The sequence below is a fragment of the Odocoileus virginianus genome, chromosome 31, assembly GCF_023699985.2.
Source record: "Odocoileus virginianus isolate 20LAN1187 ecotype Illinois chromosome 31, Ovbor_1.2, whole genome shotgun sequence".
NCBI lineage: Eukaryota > Metazoa > Chordata > Mammalia > Artiodactyla > Cervidae > Odocoileus > Odocoileus virginianus.
In genome coordinates this window covers 23,771,816-23,786,559 of record NC_069704.1, presented here as the reverse complement: position 1 = coordinate 23,786,559, position 14,744 = coordinate 23,771,816, and the positions used below count along the sequence as shown (strand labels likewise).

Here is a 14,744-nt window from a genome sequence, read left to right as displayed (position 1 = left end):
ACAACTTCTAGTTGTTTCTTCTAACAGTAGACTTTATTTTAATCTCTGTTTTCCCCCTTGCATTTTCCCTATCCCATGCCTCTTGCTAGAATGGGCTTTGAGTGTCTTTCTTATCTTAATTACAAATTTATTCATTATAAAAAAGTTGAAATATTGGTCTATTTTATTATGTTCTTCAGGATAGCTGTATCTGAACCTTTGCTTCTTGAATGTGTGCTGTATAATTACAACTTAGTTTCCATTTATATCTCTGTCATATCTAATTTCAAAGAGGTCACATCAATTTGATATTTTATTGGTTAAACATTGTTAGATTTTGGCAAAGTTATTCAGTTCAGTGAAATACCATTATATCATTATATTGTTATTTTTGTGGGTGCAGCCTCAAGACCACCCTCAGTTTCAAGAATTCACCAGCAGGACACACAGAACTTGCTGAAAGCTGTTATACTCATTGTTACAGTTTACTATAGCAAAATAATATGAATAATATCAGCTCATGAAAGAGACATGTGATGCAGGGTCCAGGAGGATTCTACCTCTGTAGCTCCCAGTCATTCTCTCCTGCTGGAGTCATAGACAGCCCCAACTCCCCCCTTTACCACAGGATAGGATGTGAAGTTTCATTTTAGGATAGCAATGGGAGCATCATAACATACTCATTATAAAAAAAGAGCTTTGCTCTGATGGAACCAAGAACCACAAGAAGCAGGGATGTAGCTGGCCAAGTACTGGTAGAGAGCTTCTGGTGTGTAGCTATCTCTTTCATGATTACCGTTAAATCATGCAAGTCCTCATTCTGAAGATGACTGCATTTCTCCCACTTCTCAGCCTCTCTCAAAGTGAAGAAAGTCAGATAAGATATTTAGCTTCATGTTGCTAGGGAGATCACACCATGAAAGCACCAAACTTGTCAGAGGCTCAAAACAGTCTGACGAAACATTGGATGTGCACTGTATATTATGTATGTATTCAATAAGCACACAGTTTCATTTTTTCCCAAACCTGAAGAAATAAAAAATCAAAACATTCATTTAAATCTCTGTGTCAAAGTTTTCCCTTCGTGGAGTCATGAACAAATATTTTCTGTGTAGATGGTCTAAGTTTCAGGGTGACAGCAGGAACAAATTTAAGAATATTAATTATAATCTCTTAGAACAGTTACAATAAATTGGATTCTATGAACTCTACCCCTCAAGCCTAGTGAATCTGTAGCAACTTGTTTCTGCTAATCAAGAAAACTTGAAATTACTCTAAATATATTAAATCCCAGCAAGAGTGTAGTTTTTACTTCATCCTAAGGGATAATAAAACATATTGTTTTAGGCAGCAAAAATCTAGCAACAAGATGGTCATCCAGGGATGCACATGGTAGATAATGTTGGTAACACTTATCTTGGCTGATGACATTTGTATGAGAATCATCCATCACACATCAACCCCATGCTGATCTTTCCTCTCCAGTCCTGATTTGAATGTACATGTCTAATTTGCATTAAATGCCAGTCTGGAACCCAAACAGTGTTATTTACTGATATCTTGCCTTCCAAACTGAAAATATTGTTGTTCAACAGATTTAGTGCTATGCATTTTAAAGAAAAAATCGGAATGCGTGCTAAGTCACTCCAGTCATGTCCAATTCTTTGTGACCCTATGGACAGTAGCTTACCAAGTTTCTCTGTCCATGGAATTCTCCAGGCAAGAATACTGGAGTGGGTTGCCATGCCCTCATCCAGAGGATCTTCCTGACCCAGGGATTGAACCCAAGTCTCTTACAGTCTCCTGCATTGGCAGGCAGGTTCTTTACCACTAGCATCATCTGGGAAGCCCCAAAATTGGAATAGTAGGTATCTAACTTACCCCAGGCAATACTTAACCCAATATGTTATTTATATGCTGCCTGCCTTCACACACACTGTCCCCTGATCTGGGGAGCACTTTCTCTTCCCCACCTGCCAACTTTGCTGACTCACTCTTTCAGATCCAGTCTGTACAATGGGGCTTGTCCAGGCCGCACCTGAGCCATCATCCATGATGATGTCCTCAGAGCTGTGGTTGAGCACACAGTTTTATAACAAGACTCCTTACAGGCACTATAACATCTGACTTATGTGCTTGCCTTCTCTTAGATACTGTGGATGCTTTGAGATCAGAGGCGAGGGTTTTTCATCTCTGGAGCACAAACATGGGGTGGACATGGTAAATCCTCAATGTTCAGTGAATGAAAAAAAAAAGGTTTTCCTTGCAAAACTTGCAGCCTCCCTGTAATGGTATGTGCAGAAGCAAGAAGGTGGGAGCCTTCTGGCCTCTGATGGACAGGGCTTAGATGCCCAGCACTAGCCAGGCAGGACACTGTGCAAGCACCGGGAAATGAGGCCCTGACCCTTCAGGATACACCCTGGATGCAGAGCCCTCCGATCAGGACCCTGGCCTCTCCATCAGGGAGTGCCCTCACCATGATGTCCCACTGCCAAGCAGAGAGCTAATGGGAAGAAACAATTACCAAAGTTCCCTGAAGCAGCTGAAGGCCTGAATATAGCAATAAAGATATTGTTATATTTCTTATGAGATAAATGATGGCATACCTTGCAATAGAATATGCAGTTATTTTTAAAAAGTTGAGGCAAATCTATGAATACAAGAAAAAGATCAGTGGTTTCCAGGGTTTAAGAGGGAGGAAGGGATAAATAGGGGTAGCAGAGAGGATGTTTTAGGAGAAACAATTCTGTGTGATCCTGTAATAGTGGATACATGTCATTATGCATGCAGGCTTAGTCACTTCAGTCATGTCCAATTCTTTGCAACCCTTTGGTCTGTAGCCCACCAGGCTCCTCTGTTCAAGGATTCTCCAGGCAGGAACACTTCAGTGGTTGCCATGCCCTCCTCCAGGGGATCTTCCTGACCCAGGGATCAAACCCACATCTCTTATGTCTTCTGTGTTGGCAGGCAGGTTCTTCACCACTAGCACCAATTGGGAAGCCCATAGTTCACTAAACATTTGTTCAAATTCATAGAATATACAACACCAAGAATGAACCCTGAGTAAACTATGGACTTTGGATGATTATAATGAATCAGTGTAGCTTCATTGATTATAAAGTTCTCACCACTTTGGTGAGAGATTTAGATGATGGGAGAGGCTGTGTGTGTGTGTGTGTGTAGAGGCAGGGAGCATATAGGAAATTTCTATACTTCCTGCTCACTTTTACTGTGAACTTAAAATTGCTCTAAAATAGTCGGGATTTTTTGTTTATTGGTTAGTTTTTGTTTTTGTTTTTTTTTTAAAGGATAAAGTGGATTTGTAACTGAACTCAGGTTTGGTTGCCTGCATCTCAAAACCCAATACCTGAGAAGCAATCGTTGGAAAGGAACGTTTGCTTTCTTCAAATTGCCAACAACTCAGAAAGAAGATGGACTCATGTCCAGGAACCAACACCAAAGATTCTGCTGGACCATGAAAGCTTTTTAAAGGGAGAAAGCAAAGTTAATCATTTGAGGAGGGGTTCACAGTTTGTTATCCTCACTGTGTGCAGGCTGATTGGCTGGTGGTGAGGTGACATGGTCGTGTTTCAGGACTCTTTTTCTTACCCTGAATTTATCATCCTTCACCTTGGTGGGAACCTTCATTCCTGAAAAAGAACTGAAAAGCATCACACATATTCCTTGAGGGGAGACCAGGACCCTGCTTTATCCCTGCACTTTTGTTCCTTGACTTCTCCTCTTTTGTTTTGCATTCCCTCCCTTCCCATAGCCTAAGAATCCTCATGTTAAGCAAACTAGAAAAAGGCCTTGGAAAATGAGCAGAAGCCTAAGGGTCCAGGAATATGTCTAGTGTAAATGTTAGAGTTTAAAGTATAAGTGGGCTCTAGGGTTGAGGGACTGATTATAGATCCACATTTACTGATGTGAAAAGATGCATGTATTATGTTTTAATAATGCAAAAGCATCATTACCTGTATAAGTTTTTTTGGAGTCCTTTCTTCACGAATCAATTGATTCCTAGTAAAATTTAGTGATATGTTTTCAAGTGTGAAAGAATTTCAATTTAAAATAGAACTGGAAGATATAAAATAGAGAATCTCATAAATGTGCCCCCAGGAAAACTCAAGGACTGAGAAACTGCTTTGCCAGTAATGCCTGATTTACAGAAAACTGATAGTGCTGGAATTTTCTTGGGTAATGGGGGACTGATCAGAGGTGGTCATATTCAACCTTGGGCTGTTTTGCCAAACACATGAAGAGAATGACCCAGGTGAGCTGGTCTTACAAAGTGGACTGAATTGAACTTTGTGACTGGACTGATTTTGTCTATTTGGAAAAATTTCAGGGTTGGTTTCCATTTCTTTTATATTTGAACCAGCTTTAATTGAACTCTCCCCCTTTTCCCTTCTCTGCCCATGAGGATAAACTGCTCCAAACCCTCATCTGTAGCTTGCTACAGTTTTCTTGTCCTGAATTAATCTTCTATTTTCAAATATTAGTTTCTTTTGAATTTGCCTCAGTTTACCTCTCTATGTCGACAAGCTATTTTAATTTAGAAAAAAATAAACCTGGCTTTTAAAAACATTGAGTTGATATAATTGTATAAATTAAATAAGTGATGACACAGATGCTGGCAAACAACAATATTTCATTTTGGAAAATAAGAACTTTAAGTGGGAAGTCAAATCAGGTATGTAAAAATCTTGCAATCTTAACTTTAAATTGGGTGTATCAGGAACATTAGTGTTTATTTTCTCACTGTAACAATTTTGTATGTATTTCCTGGTTTAATACACCGGGAAGTTCCAGGAGTAGTGAAAATGCAGTAGCATTGAGCATACCTACTACCCAAAGTGTGATCACCAAATATCCATTACCAAGGAATCCAACAAAGGTTCCTTAAGAAAAAGACTGATTGCAACACAATGTTAAAAAATGTGGAAGATAAGTCTGGGACTACACATTATATTAGAAAGAGATGAAAGCTCACTGGAGTCAGGGTAAAAGGACCCAGAACTTTATCCAAAAACTAATAATAATAGGAAAAGTTCAAGTGCTTACTTTGCTTCTCTGATATGAAAGGTAGCTCAGTGTAAACAAATAACTATTTATGTATATGCTTTTATAAACATTTGATAAACTTAAATTTGAATTATCATTATGAATTCATTTTTTTTTGTTTTTTTATTATCCTATAACTTTTATTTATTTATTTATTATTTTTTTTCCATTTATTTTTATTAGTTGGAGGCTAATTACTTTACATCATTGCAGTGGTTTTTGTCATACATTGAAATGAGCCATGGATTTACATGTATTCCCCATCCCGGTCCCCCCTCCCACCTCCCTCTCCACCCGATCCCTCTGGGTCTTCCCAGTGCACCAGGCCCGAGCACTTGTCTCATGCACCCAACCTGGGCTGGTGACCTGTTTCACCCTAGATAATATACATGTTTCGATGCTGTTCTCTTGAAATATCCCACCCTCGCCTTCTCCCAGAGTCCACAAGTCTGTTCTATACATCTGAGTCTCTTTGCAAATTGAATTCATTTTTTTTTTCACACATCTATTTACTGAAATACTTGAGAAGAAAGGCAAGCCAGTAGTATGCCTGTTTTTCAATAAAAGGAATAAGATTTCTTGGAGAAACTGTCAGGAAATGTGCAAATGTATACAATTCTCCATTCAGGGCTCGGGCAAGAAATGTGAACCTAGGATATCATATTCTGCCAGAAAGCAAGGAAGTGTTCGAAGACAAATGGGGTTGTGACAAGATAACCTACCAACTTGATCAGATTCTCAACTGCTAAAAATGTTACACCTTAATCAATAAAAATAAAGTGATGACTGTGGACTGAGAACTGATCATGTGTAAAATCTATGATTGATTTTGCTTTCATCTTGAATATTTAAAGAGTTTGGAAAATTGTCATTTCCATCACCACAATGGGAAAAACCTAGACAAACTGAAAGTCAGTGGCTTTCTTAGGACACATTAGAGAACTAAGGTTGCAGGTCAAACTACTACCCTGAATTTGAAGAGAGATCCAGAAAGATAGAACTGAGATCTACTTATTGAGAGCAGACACGCTCTAACCATCAACTGCTAGCACTTAACATGGTAATTTTGACAAATTACTGGAGGCTTAATGTGAACTAGTGTGAGAGTGAGAAAAACCCAGGGCTACAGTCTTAGGGGGTACTCTGCATTCGTGGGATTTTACTCTAGGAACCCCTAAGAAAGATTCCAGTGTGGCCCTGGCCCAGGGAGAAGAGTAACTATTGCAAAATGCCTCAGAATCTTCTTCATAAATAAGGCCTACTTTCCAAGGGGAAGAATTTCACCAGAGTCACCTTTATCTTAGCTAGAGAAAGGGAATTCCTCCCACACCAGTCGCCCTTCAATATTTCTCTCTCACCCAAGAGGGAAAAATATAGTCAACAGGGGGGAGAGATAAAGGATATAGATTGGCAATGACGTACCCAGAAAGAAGAGGATGGAGCGAAGGGGGAAAGTTGTACCATGGGGGGAGGGATGTAAATGCTTATGAAGGCCATAGCCCTGAGACACAGACCCACAAAAAGACTGAGACGTGATCAGAACAGCATAGAATGCTCCCCAAAACCCACATTTTACCATCACATGGACCAGGCTGCAGGATAACAACAGGACATTGTAGCTGAGCTGCAAGATTCAGGCTCTAAGCAGGAAAACTTAGAAACCAAAGTCCGGAAGGGAGGAGTCTCTGACACCTGAAGCTACAGCAAACAGTAAGCCCAGTTACTTATCAGCCAGGTGAACAAAGATTCTCACAGTAAGACTGATTTATCTCTGTTAATATTACCTAAAATAACATGTCTTGATTTCAACAACAAAAAAATTATATGATACAAAAAGACAAGGAACAACACCACTTTGTGAAAAACTAAGCTAATCATTAGAAACAAAACTCAGATATAACACAGATGTTGAGATTATCAGTCAGGGAATTTAAAATAACTTATTATTCCTATCTTAATGACTGTAACTAAAACATACAACAGATAAGAACTGGTAGCAAATGTAAGCAGATAGACGGGAGCTAAAAACTGAAAGGAAATGCTAGAGGTAAATGATATGGCAATGAAAAGAAAATGTGTCTTTGATTGGTTAATCATGCCCACTCTGATGGGGCATGCCAAAGAGTCACAGGAGCAAAACAAAAGATCCCCCGATGGACAAGCCTGGATGATTTGAACAATAAAATAAAGTAGTGTTGGATTATAATCCAAAGTTTAAAACATGTGTTTCAACCCATACTGCTTAAATATATGTTAAGAATTGAATACACAAATAAATGGGGAAAAGATAAAAATCTCTGGAACAGAATAAATACAAATAATGTACATAGATAATGTTCTACTTCTCAAGTTCAGCCTGTGTGTAATAACATTCTTCTTCTACTCTTTAGTGGAGAATCCTGAGAAAATCTACCTCAGCCAGGTAATCAAAGTCAACATCCACAGTATCAGTCATGCTGATGGCATGTACTCTTGCTACGAGGTGATTAAAATGACACTGCCTTTGCAGTCTTCCTTCCAAAAGTACATAACTTTGGTCTAATCATGAGAAGAGTATGAGATAAAATCCAGTTGAGGAGTATTTTATAAAACACTGAGTACTCCTCAGAACTGTAAAGGTCATGAAAAGCAGAGGAAAATCTGACAAATTATCACAGTCAAGAGTGGCTAGGGACACATGACAATTAAAAGTAAGTGTTTTGGATGAGATCCTGGAACAGAAAATGGGCATTAAATCTAAAAAATATAAAGAACTGTAAACATAATATGAACTTAATAGTAATATATCAATATTGTTTCATTCATTGCTATATCATCTACATCTATAGGATCATCTACCTATCTCTCTATTTATAGAGATTTATTTCAAGAAATTGGTTCACATCAGACAAATTTACCATCTTGATGAAAGATGTCAACAGAAGGGAAACAAATAATGTATCATTATCAATGATTTAACTGATATCAGCTATCATTACTTGGGGATCATAGGCCTATTTTCAAAAATAATTCATAAGGACAATATATTCGAAAGAGCTTGAACCGTGTCATACTGAAAACTTCTTTTTTCTTTACCTCTATATTTTCAGCCTATCATCTCTCTCTCTCTCTCCCTCCATTTCCTCTTCCTCCTTCCCTCCCTCCCACTTATCTTGCCTTCCTTCCTTGTTTTCTTCCTTCCTTTCTTCCTTTTTCTCTTCTTTCCTTCCTTAATTCCTTCATGTGGGATATATAGGAGTTCTCTTCACCATTTATGATGGTCATTTTTATTGTCAATTTGAGAGGCTAGATTATTCAATCAAACACTAAGGTAGGTGTTGTTGTCAAGTTGTTCTGTCAATGTGGAAAACATCTGCAATCAATTGACTTTCAGTCGAAGATTGTTTTCCATAATGCAGGTAGGTTTCATTCAGTCAGTGGAAAGGCCTTAAATGCAAAACTGTAGCCTCTCTCAACCCTGAGCTCTCTAGTCTAAATTAGATCAAAAGATTCCTAGTTCTAATCTGAGAATGGTATAATTTTCTCCCACATCTGACATTAACTAAATTTTTCCGAGCAAAAGTGAATTAAAAAACAACCAGCAAATTTAGAGTTTCCTGAGGAAATTCTGTCCCAAGACTGAAGCATCAACTTCTGTCTGAGATTCTAGCCTGCTGGTCTGTCCTACAGATTTTGGACTTGCCAGCCCCACAATGGGAGAAGGAAATGGCAGCCCACTCCAGTGTTCTTGCCTAGAGAATCCCAGGGACAGAGGAGCCTGGTGGGCTGCCATCTATGGGGTCTCACAGAGTCGAACACAACTGAAGTGACTTAGCAGCAGCAGCAGCGGCCCCACAATGATGTGAACCAATTTCTTGAAATAAATCTCTATAAATAGAGAGATAGGTAGATGATCCTATAGATGTAGATGATATAGCTAAAGATGTAAATACAGATCCTACCAACTCTGTTTTTTGAAGGTACACTATCTTCACAACTTTCCTATCTCAATCTATTCTAAAATAAAAAGCATAATTTAAAAAGCTATTATTTCAAAATGATATTTTAAAAGATTGTATTGGTAACTATTGGTAATTGCTAAGATTCACTGTTCTAAAACTTCAAAAACAACTGGTAAGAATTAAACATATTTTTCTGTTTTTTAGAGTAGCCAACAATTACATAATAAAAGTTTCTTTCTATATGAACTATTTCCAACTAATAAATGAAGAGGAAATAATGGAATCAGAAAACCATCATTTTGTAAACTCCAAAGGATCAAAATCATCCAAAGATTTGTTGGTGTGAAATTATTTTTTAGACGGATCACACTGATAGAACCTGAATGTTCCAGAGAATGTTAGCACCACTAGTTAGCACCACTAGGAGGAGGGGAGGACAGAGGATGAGGTGGTTGGATGGCATCACCAACGCCATAGACATGAGTTTGTGTAGGCTCTGGGAGTTGGTGATGGACAGGGAAGCCTGGTGTGCTGCAGTCCATGGGGTTGCAAAGAGTCGGACATGACTGAGTGACTGAATTGAATTGAGTTAAATTTCTCTAAAAATAGGAAATTTACAATATCATGTATGATGTCTTATTGAAAAATATCTACTTGAATTATAACTGCACCTCACTACCAGGGTATATGATACATGCTGAGAAAGAGAAATATGTTAAATGATGCCACAAATAATTCATTGTGATATGCTGTGCTTAGTCGCTCAGTCGTGTCCGACTCTTTGTGACCCCATGGACTGCAGCCCACCAGGCTCCTCTGTCCATGGGGATTCTCCAGGCAGGAATACTGGAGTGGGTAAGCCTATCCCTTCTCCAGGGGATCTTCCCAACCCAGGAATCAAACCAGGGTCTCCCTCATTGCCAGCAAATTCTTTACCAGCTGAGCTACCAGGGAAGCCCAAAGAACTCATTAACCAGATGCAAAATGCGAGAATTCTACAGAATAAATAATGGATTCTTTCCTAACCCCTCAGAAACAGCCAATGGGAAAATCAGAAAAGCGTAAGAACCAAATATGATTTATGGATATTATTTGAATTCTGATTCAAACAATCTCACAGTGAAAAAACGGTTTTGAGATAATCAGGGCAATCTGAGTATGAAATATTGGTGTGAAATAGTGCTTTATTTTAATTTTAGATGTGTTAATGGCATGATAAATGTGTAAAAAGAAAGTGTATGTTAGCAGTGCATGATAATGTATTTAGAGATGAAATGGCATAATGCCTGGCATTTTGCCCTGAAAAAAATCCCAAAAATTGTAAGAGAAGGCAAGGGTGGGATGTTTCAAGAGAACAGCATCGAAACATTTATATTATCTAGGGTGAAACAGATCACCAGCCCAGGTTGGGTGCATGAGACAAGTGCTCGGGCCTGGTGCACTGGGAAGACCCAGAGGGATGGGGTGGAGAGGGAGGTGGGAGGGGGGACCGGGATGGGGAATACATGTAAATCCATGGCTAATTCATTTCAATGTATGACAAAAACCACTGCAATGTTGTAAAGTAATTAGCCTCCAACTAATAAAAATAAATGAAAAAAAAAGTAAAATTAAATTAATATTGTGACAGCTTACTTTTCCAAAACGACAACTTTTTCCCCAAAACGTTTGGACTATGAAAATGCAGTGATCATCCTCTAAAGTTACACAGCTCTAAAATAAATAATATAAACACAGAAGGGAAGCAATGGAGGAAGATAACAAAAGAAAGAAGAAAAGCAGAAGAATGAAGGAGAGGAAAGAAACAACATTATTGGTTGATTAAAAAATATTGTTTCTGCAGTAAGCATTATACCTATTATTTTTGTTGGAGAGGTGGGGTACCAGGACCGATGACTACAAGCTGCCTAAGTACAAAAAAATTACGCTTCTGAAATTTCTTGATATCTATTCCTCAGGAAGGACAAACTGCGCTACCCGTGGCACTTGTAGCAGAAGCCCCCCTTTTTAATATCTGTTTTTTAAATCTTCAAAAACCATTATTTTGCCTAACAGCATCCTAGCAAGGGATTCTTGCAAAACTGTAATTTGACTACCTTCTTATTAAACATTTATAAAGCAAGACAAGCAAGTGGCTTAATGATGAAGCAAAACAGGACCCTGCGGGGCCCTTCCAGATACAAAAGCTCCTTCTTGTCAGCTCTTTCTTGGTTTTAGATAAAAGCTTTAGTCTCCAAGGCCTTCTTTGTGTTCCAAAGAGCAAACATATGCAGTTATTAATTAGAGGAGTGAGAAAATGAAAACACAAAGGAGAAGCAGTTAAACAAGAAAAGTAATGATGATAGTTCAGTCATAGAGTCCTATATTCAATAAAGACACAAAAATGATCCACATCAAAAAATCTAAAACAAAGAAAAACAGCAACAACCGCCCCCCAGAGTCCAATTCCCCCTCAAGCAATATATATAACAATTTGACACAGATCTTTGAGTTGTTCTGCAGTAACTAAGTACCCCCCGTCCTAATTTACCCAGACTGGTAGATGATGGTGACTGCATGCTGAACAGAAGTTTGTGAACTCCAGACTGCAACCAGAAGTTTGATGATCAAGATTCTTGAAACATCACTCTTTTACCTCACCATCAACCAGTCAGAAGAAAGTCATGCACCATGCAGCCCTCACCCCAAATGCTGCCTTTAAAAACCTTTCCTTGAAAACTTTCATGGAGTTCAGGTTTTTGAGCATAAGCCACCCATACTCTTTGCTTTGTGCCTGTAATGCACTGTACTTTTTCTTCACCACCACCTGGTTTCAGTAAATTGGTTTTGCTGCATGGCAAACCCAAGTTCAGTTCAGGAATGAAGCTAAGAATAATTACATTGTGTACCCTAACCATCACTGAAGTTGCATAAATATTTTCAAATAATCCATTAAGAAAGTAGTTTTCACAAGTTTGTCTCTGACTTGAATGGTGCTGGAAGTTAATACAAGGCATAGAAGGAAACAGATTTTTTATTCTCTGAGGAAGAAGCAAGACAGTCAAGTCATTATGTAGAAGTCCTGTATCCATTTGTGTTCTGAGAGTCAGTGTCTTAGCAAGCATTCTGACAGTACTGAGAACTTCTGAAAGCTAAAGTGACAAAGAAACAGAGGGAAAAATTAATGATTCAACAGAAGAGAAAGATGCTAGACAATTTGTTTCCAATATGAAATAATTATGTATATTTGTAAAAGAATTTTGTTTTTTAATTTTTAGTTTCACTTCAAATTTTAGTACTGGAATTTAAATATATTTTAGTATGATATATGGTCCTTGAAATGCACTGTCAGACCACCTGACTGCCTCTTGAGAAACCTGTATGCTGGTCAGGAAGCAACAGTTAGAAATGGACATGGAACAACAGACTGATTCCAAATAGGAAAAGGAGTATGTCAAGGCTGCATATTGTCACTCTGCTTATTTAACTTATATGCAGAGTACATCATGAGAAACGCTGGGCTGGATGAAGCTCAAGTTGAAATCAAGATTGCCTGGAGAAGTATCAATAGCCCTAGATGTGCATTTGACACCACCCTTATGGCAGAAAGTGAAGAAGAACTAAAGAGCCTCTTCAAGAAAGTGAAAGAGGAGAGTGAAAAAGTTGGCTTAAACCTCAACATTCAGAAAACAAAGATCATGGCATCCGGTCTCATCACTTCATGGCAAATAGATGGGGAAACAGTGGAAATAGTGGCTGACTTTATTTTTCTGGGCTCCAAAATCACTGCAGATGGTTATTGTAGCCATGAAATCAAAAGACACTTACTCCTTGGAAGGAAAGTCATGACCAAACTAGATAACATATTAAAAAGCAGAGACATTACTTTGTCAACAAAGGTCTTTCCAGTCAAGGCTATGGTTTTTCCAGTAGTCACATATGGATGTGAGAGTCAGACTATCAAGAAAGCTGAGCATCGAAGAATTGATGCTTTTGAATTGTGGTGTTGGAAAAGACTCTTGAGAGTCCCTTGGACTGCAAGGAGATCCAACCAGTCCACCCTAAAGGAGATCAGTCCTGGGTGTTCATTGGAAGGACTGATGTTGAAGCTGAAACTCCAATCCTTCGGCCACCTGATGTGAAGAGCTGACTCATTTGAAAAGACCCTGATTCTGGGAAAGATTGAGGGCAGGAGGAAAAGGGGACAACATAGGATGAAATGGCGGATGGCATCACCGACTCAATGGACATGAGTTTGGGTAAACTCAGGAGTTGGTGAGGACAGTGCTGATGGACAGCACATGAACTGTGCTGCAGTTCATGGGGTTGCAAAGAGTTGCACACAACTGAATGACTGAACTGAACTGAACTGAAATGCTCTGTAAATTTATTGCAATTTTCTTTGTTGTCTTTTTTTTCCCCCTTGGACATAACTTGAAACATTATACTTCACCCCTTTTGTGATTTATTAACTTTCTATCAAAAGATTACCTCCTCAGCCAAACTTTGGTCAAGTTTCTCTGAATTATTCTTCTAGCTATTCATTGCCCTTGGCCTGCCAAGCCTGGTTTTAGCAAAGAATCCTGCTGTCAATTTATTGAGAATCCCCCAACTCTCTATATCCAATCAACCTCCTCTTCCCCTTTATCTTTGATTAGTAACTAAGTTCCTCATTACAATTGTCCATCCTCTCTTTTATTCTGCCCACTGGTAATAAATCCCCACTTATTCCGGTTGTATTTGGAGTTAAGGTCAATCTCTCTGTTTTATTGCAGTAGTCTCTCCCCCATTGCCATAATCTTGAATAAAGTCTTCCTTGCCATTTTAAACAAATGTTAGAATAATTTATCTTTTAACCTTACTATTTTTCTGGTGGCAGTTGGAAAACTTTAGGAAACAAATGAATATACTTTCATAGATGTATATATCTTTGAAATTTCAAATACTTTTAAGTTGAAATAAGGATACTAGCACATTTTTTTCTTGTATTATAACTACTTTTACAATTATCAGGAAAAGTTATGAAGGATTGAAAAAGGAAAAAAGAAAAAAAAAACTCAGTAAATACTCTGCCAAGGTCATCTATTTCAGCTGTCTCTGCCTTTCATGGTCTTGGAACTGTTTAACAGTTCTGTAAGTTACAGAAATCTGACAATAATGTACATGATTCTTGTTTATAGAAACACAAATGAATTAGGCCCAGTGTGTTGCAATTGATTATTGACCTGTAAACAGATCTGTTTTGTGTCAGTTTGCAACTTGATTTCAGAATTATTTTATTCCCTATATATACATGTGTTTTGAATTCTCTTTTGAACTTGTTATGATGTATTACAGATTCTTTCATTAATTATGAGTTATAATTCTTGACATATGTTCCACATGGTAGTCACAAGTTTCCTTTAAAAACTTATCCTTTAACACAACATTGGAATTTATGATAGTTGTTAACCTTTTGAGTCATATTTCCCACAGCTTAGTCATTTTTCTACGTGTGAGTGTTTAATGCCTTATACCAGACATTTTTCCTGGCTTCTGGTTTGAGCTTTTGCTTGGCTAAATTCCACTTTTACCTGGTTCTTTTTCAGGAAATGCTTATGGATGCCATAAGTTTCTTTATGTTTGAGAAGGTCTGACTGCCCTCTTCCCCCCTGAATGACAAAGTCACCAGGAAGAACATCATGGACTCGAATTGCTCTAGTCAGTTTGTTTCTTACTCTTTATTTATAGTGATTATTTATATCCTTTTTCTATAGCAATAATTCAGTACTAAGCTATTAT

The 14,744-nt window shown here is 38.1% G+C and overlaps 1 long non-coding RNA gene and 1 other non-coding gene across 2 annotated transcripts in view; one reads left to right on the top strand and one right to left on the bottom strand.

The window, feature by feature from the left end:
• Positions 1-14,696, top strand: part of LOC110150787 (uncharacterized) — a 52,783-nt gene extending 38,087 nt beyond the window's left edge. Inside the window, exons 2-3 of the long non-coding RNA XR_011484864.1 lie at positions 7,434-7,525; positions 14,552-14,696. This is a non-coding gene — a long non-coding RNA (uncharacterized lncRNA). The remainder of the gene's footprint in view (positions 1-7,433; positions 7,526-14,551) is intronic.
• LOC139032528 (U11 spliceosomal RNA) lies at positions 10,861-10,993 on the bottom strand. The gene has a single exon (XR_011485067.1). It is a non-coding gene; the product is annotated as a U11 spliceosomal RNA (small nuclear RNA).
• Positions 14,697-14,744: the final 48 nt, after the last annotated feature.